Genomic DNA, 5,689 nt, shown 5'->3' on the forward strand with positions numbered 1-5,689 from the left:
AATATCTTAGCTAATGGTGTCAGAAGGTACCCTCTTGGTGGAGATTAGTAACTTTAAGCTGACGGAACTTCAGTTTTGGAAAATGGTGAACAAGTAAAAGAAGCAGGAAAATAGCCTCCCTTCCCTCTCTTCTTACTTGAAAAAAAAATAACCCAAGAAGATTATCTGGTGGAAGAGGGATGGAGAGCTTTTTATATAACCATTTTTGAAAGGACAGGGTATTTGCTTTTTTCCAAGGGAAGGAGGAAATTTCTAGCTTTGCCTCTGTTCTCATTATAGATATCCCATTTGTATTTCCTATCTCTAAAAAAAAAAGACAGAGAGGGATGCCTGGGTGACTCAGTAGTTGAGTGTCTGCCTTTGGCTCAGGTTGTGATCCCAGGGACCTGGGATTGAGTCCCGCATCAGGCTTTCTGCGGGGAGCCTGCTTCTCCCTCTGCCTACGTCTCTGCCTCTGTGTCTCTCATGAATAAATAAAATCTTAAAAAAAATAAAAAAATTAGAAACAAAATAAAAAGGAGAATGACTTTGTACACTATTTCCACCTTTCTCACACCAATCCTCCCTCTTTATTCTCATTCTTACAGATAAACTTAAGCAACTGAATTGGCACCCATCCAGTGAATAGTGGCAAATAGGAAGAATGGCCATAGATAATGCTACAAACAGTGTTTGAGTTTCTGTTTATTGGAATCTCTAACTATCCTGAGTGAAGAGTCACATTTTTCACATTGGTGCTGATAACTTACCTGAGCACATTGCTGGGGAATGGACTTAATCATCTTTCTTATCTACTTTGACCCCCACCTCCACACTCCAATGTACTTCTTCCTTACTAATCTGTCTTTCTTAGATCTTTGCTATGGAAGCACTTCCATGCCCCAGGCCTTAGTGCATTGTTTCTCTACCCATCCCTAACTCTCTTACCCACAATGTTTGACCTAAATGAGTGTCTCCTTGGTCTTGGCCACAGCAGAGTGCCTCCTACTGGCTGTCAAGGCCTAGGACCGTATGGCTTCTATCAGCAATCCCCTGCGCTATTCTGTGATCATGAGTGCCCCAGTGTGTGTCTGGCTGGCTACTACTTTGTGGGGGGAATCACTTGTGCTCACTGCCATGCTCGTCTTACCCTGCAGCTTCACTTCTATGGAGCTAATATCATCAACCATTTTGTCTGTGAAATTCTTTCCCTCCTTAAGCTGGCCTGTTCTGATACTAGTCTCAATGAGCTTATGATCTCCACCACAGGTATCTTCACTCTGCTCCTACCCTTTGGATTTGTTCTTCTCTCCTATGCCCAAATTGCCACTACTTTCTTAAGGATTCTCTCAGCCCAGGGTAGGCTCAAGGCCTTTTCCACCTGTGGCTCTCATTTGACTGTGGTGACAGTCTTCTAAGGGGCAACCATTTCCATGTATATGAAACCTCAGTCCAAGTCATCTACTGAGCAGAACAAGTTTATTTCAGTGTTTTATGGCGCTTTGACACCCATGTTGAACCCCTTAATATATAGCCTGAGGAACAAGGATGTTAGAAGGGCAATGAGGAAAGTAATGGCAAAAAGGACATGAGCCTTCTAAACTTCTGAAATAAGTTTACATTCTGAAATAAGTTACATCAGTGAGGATCAGCTACATCCTCACTGATGGTGAAAATTGTTTAGAGTCTGATTTTATCCTTGGTAGAACAGATGGTTATCATTTGAGAAGCTTCAGGAAGTCCTCCTACCCCAAAATATTACCCCTACTAAGATTTGAATTTCCACTAGAGGCATATTTACTCTGTCCTTACATATAACACATTAGTTGTCACCCATTAGGTCACTTAACTTTAGGTAGATCAGCTTATCAGAATCATTTCCCCACTAACAGAAAAGACCTAGGGCAGCAAGAGAATCTCCTATGACAGTTAGCAGAAGGCAAGGTATAACTGAATTGAAAAAATAGGACAAAGAATTGATGTAATAAAAGACCAGAAGACAAACATCGGAAACTTATAATTCCAGTATATATATATATATATATATATATATATATATATATATATATATATTTACAACTTTACTGTAGGTAAGTCCTATTGTAAAAGCATAATTTATTTGCTCTATTTAACCTCACAATCATGTGAAAACTATATCATAGTTATTTCCTACATTTGTGTGGAGTGGTTTTTCCCCTTTTCTTGCTTTTTCTAAACTTCGTTCAAATCTATTATTTTATTTTATATTCCCAATGTAATTCTATGAAATTGGTGAGAAAGTCACCATAATCTCCCTATGTTAATGATGAGAAGACAGAGACCCAGAGAAGGGGTTGAGACTCGCATAAAGCCACACATAATTGGTAGTGCAATCAAAATTAGAACTTAGATCACAGATCTACCACCTCTGAACTTTGTCAATATTGTCTAGAAAATAATTTGGAATTATAGAATTATAAATGCAACTAACGTTTATTGGGCACTTACTATATACAACACATTGAAATAAATTCTCTACATCCGGGGAATCCCTGGATTCAGTGGTTTAGCGCCTGCCTTCAGCCCAGGGTGTAATCCTGGAGTCCCAGGATCGAGTCCCACATCAGGCTCCCTGCATGGAGCCTGCTTCTTCTCCCTCTGCCTGTGTCTCTGCCTCTCTCTCTCTCTCTCTCTCTTTCTCTCTTTCATGAATAAATAAATAAAATCTTTAAAAATTAATACATAAAAAATAAATTCTCTACTTCCATTGTCACATATAATTATCACAACAATTCAATGAAATAGTGCTATTATCAACCCATATTAGAGATGAGGAAACCGAGACTTTTAGAGGTTAAGTGATTTGCCCATGGCCACAAAGCTAGCAAAGAGCAGAGTCAATATTTAAATATAGGTCTGGCTAATTTCAGATCCTATTCACTGTACTCATACTAGAGACCTTAGAGATTTGGTAATGCAGTGGTTGTAATCTATTTTATGGTGTTATAGTTTATGTAGAATAGACTTTATCCAATTACAGTGTGCAATTTTATGAATTTTGAAAATGTCAGTGCCCACTGAATCAGCACAATTAGATTCTCTCCAAAAGTTTCCTTGTCCCCTTTTGTGGACTACCCTTCCCCCTACCCCAAACCTTGGCAACCACCGATCTGATTTCTTTCACTATATGTTAGTTTTGATTTTCTAGAATTGACTGTTACTGGAATCATACATGTACATATTCTTTTGTGTATACCTTTTCTTACTGAGCATGCTTTTGAAATCATCCACATTGCTGCTTGTATCAGTAGCTTGTTCCTTTTTATTACTGAATAATATCTCATTGCACTAATTTACCATGTTTAAAAAAATCCATTCCTCGTTATCAGATGTAATGCAGTGGCTTTAAACTTTAGTTCTCACAGTCCTATGGGTTCAGTTGTGTGGCTGGAACCCATCAATGGAAGTGAAGTTTTCTGTGTACAATTTCATTTGAAAATGGAATTCTAAAAATAAAGGAAAAAGTTGTAGCAAACAATGATCTACTACTGACCTCTCAGTTTTAGATGACTTCAGAGGCTCAGTAAACAGTATATAAATTTCCCAGGATCATGTAACTTTCTGGAAACATATTTGGGCCTAAGACCCAAATACCCTGTTTCCTAGTCTCACTTTATTTTAGGCCATTCCACCAAACCTGAAGAAGTCATCTCCCAGTTGACCTGATAGAGAACAAGAGACAAATCAGTAGGAGAAAAATACAATGCATAGTACACCTAGATGTGAAGCAAGGCACCACTGAGCAAAAAGATGTTCAATGCACCCCTCAGATCCTGACTGCTGGAAGTTGATGTAACTCTGTGTGGTGCTACAAAGAGAGTACCACACATACACAGGACCTGTCTAACACGTGTACTCACTAAATGAAGAGGAAAATAGAATAAATAAAGCATTTATCAAAATAGCTTAATTTTCAAATAAATGTAACATTTATTCAATTTATATCTGTTACACATTTTTAAAAGTTTATCATATTCTTAACCACTGAAATCATGTTTTAATATCAAGAAAATATATTTAGGAAAAAGCCAAGTGATCTCAATCTTTAATTTATTCATTCAACAAATAGTAACTTTCTAGTTTCAGCCAGATACTGTGCTGCATACTAGGGCAAGTTTCATACTTTACGCAAAAATGTTTCTTACTATTGAAATCAACATTTTGAATTAATATTATGAAATAGGTAAATTGGTGAAATCAACAAAATTTTAGACAGAAAATAAAGCTTTCAGGGAGAAATTCAGAAACTAGGAGATATGTTAAGAGTATTCACTTTATTACAACAAAAAGCAGAATCAGGCCTATAAAGAACAATTAATTAATTAATTAATTAATTAATTTTAAAAAGTGATGATTTCCAAAGGGAAGGAGGATGAGACAATGCTCAAAATGCATGAAGGGGAGTAGGAGATACAGGCTTCCAGTTATGGAATGAACGAGTCACAGGAATAAAAGGCACGGCATAGGGAATATGGTCAAAGATATAATAGTGATGCATGGTGACAGATGGTAGCTACACTTGTAGTAAGTATTGCATTATAGTGATGATGAATCACTATGTTGTACATATGAAATTAATGTAACATTACATGTCAACTGTACTCAAATTTTAAAAAGTTTTTAAATAAAAAATAAAATGGACACTTTCCTAGCAGAAAAAAGAAAAAAACTATACTAATTTTAATGACTGCCTTTGGCAGGAAGAAATGCTCCACTCTCTTTCACAAGTTGGTTTATAGCTTAAAATGAGAATCATATTTTCACAAATATTGCCCCTACCACAAAATGGTAGCCTTGTCACTAGGTTCTTTGTCTCTTTATTGACTTGCTGGTAGGGCACAGCCTACAGACAGAGTGGCATAGTGGAATCTGAAGATGAGGTCTGTGGAATTGATTCTGCTACTAACTAGCTATCTAACCTTAGTTATATCAGTCTCTGGCCCTCAAACTTGCTCATCAATATAATAGGAAGGTTGTGTTTTGTTACCCAAAGACCTTTCCAGTTCTAACATTCTGCATCTAGGTGTTATTTTATATAGATTTTCTTGTCTTAAAAAAATGGAATCATATTATCAATTTATTCTGCAACTTGCTTTTTCCACTTGGCAATATATTATAGACATTCTTCCAGATCAATATATATATTTATATTCTTCCAGATCAATATATCTATCTATCTATCTATCTATCTATCTATCTATCTATCTAGATCTGTCTGACTTTAAAAGTTAGCTTGGACTGAAAAAGTAGGTACCCATAGCAGCTAGTTCACATGATTATGGCCCTTCTAGCACTAACATTCTGTTTCTAGGCATCTAAACTCGAAGGGCTATCTAATTCAACATTGATATTAATTCATTTTAAATATAAAATGAACTCCACAAGGATGTTGTGAAATGAAATCAATTTTGGATTGTTAAAAACTCCTAAGGTTGACTATCACTTCTTCACTTGATCAATCGTAGGCACTGGGAGAAACATTCCACTGTGCATCCCACATCCCCGGCAGCTGGGTAGTGAAGCTTACCTTGTTTCAGTCTGGAAAGTGCATAAAGATTGGTTTGAAATTAAGGTAATTCTGCCAGAAATTAAGGAGAAATTCACAAACTGAAAAACAGGTCCCAAATAATATTTTCCAATGAGGATCTAAGAAAATGATACCCACTCATAG

The 5,689-nt window shown here is 36.6% G+C and overlaps 1 pseudogene; it reads left to right on the forward strand.

Annotated features, from left to right (window-relative positions):
• Positions 1-643: 643 nt before the first annotated feature.
• On the forward strand, positions 644-1,571 carry LOC129517644 (olfactory receptor 13H1-like; annotated as a pseudogene).
• The last annotated feature ends 4,118 nt before the right edge of the window (positions 1,572-5,689 follow it).

The sequence above is a fragment of the Nyctereutes procyonoides genome, unplaced genomic scaffold, assembly GCF_905146905.1.
Source record: "Nyctereutes procyonoides isolate TBG_1078 unplaced genomic scaffold, NYPRO_anot_genome, whole genome shotgun sequence".
In the NCBI taxonomy this organism is placed as follows: domain Eukaryota; kingdom Metazoa; phylum Chordata; class Mammalia; order Carnivora; family Canidae; genus Nyctereutes; species Nyctereutes procyonoides.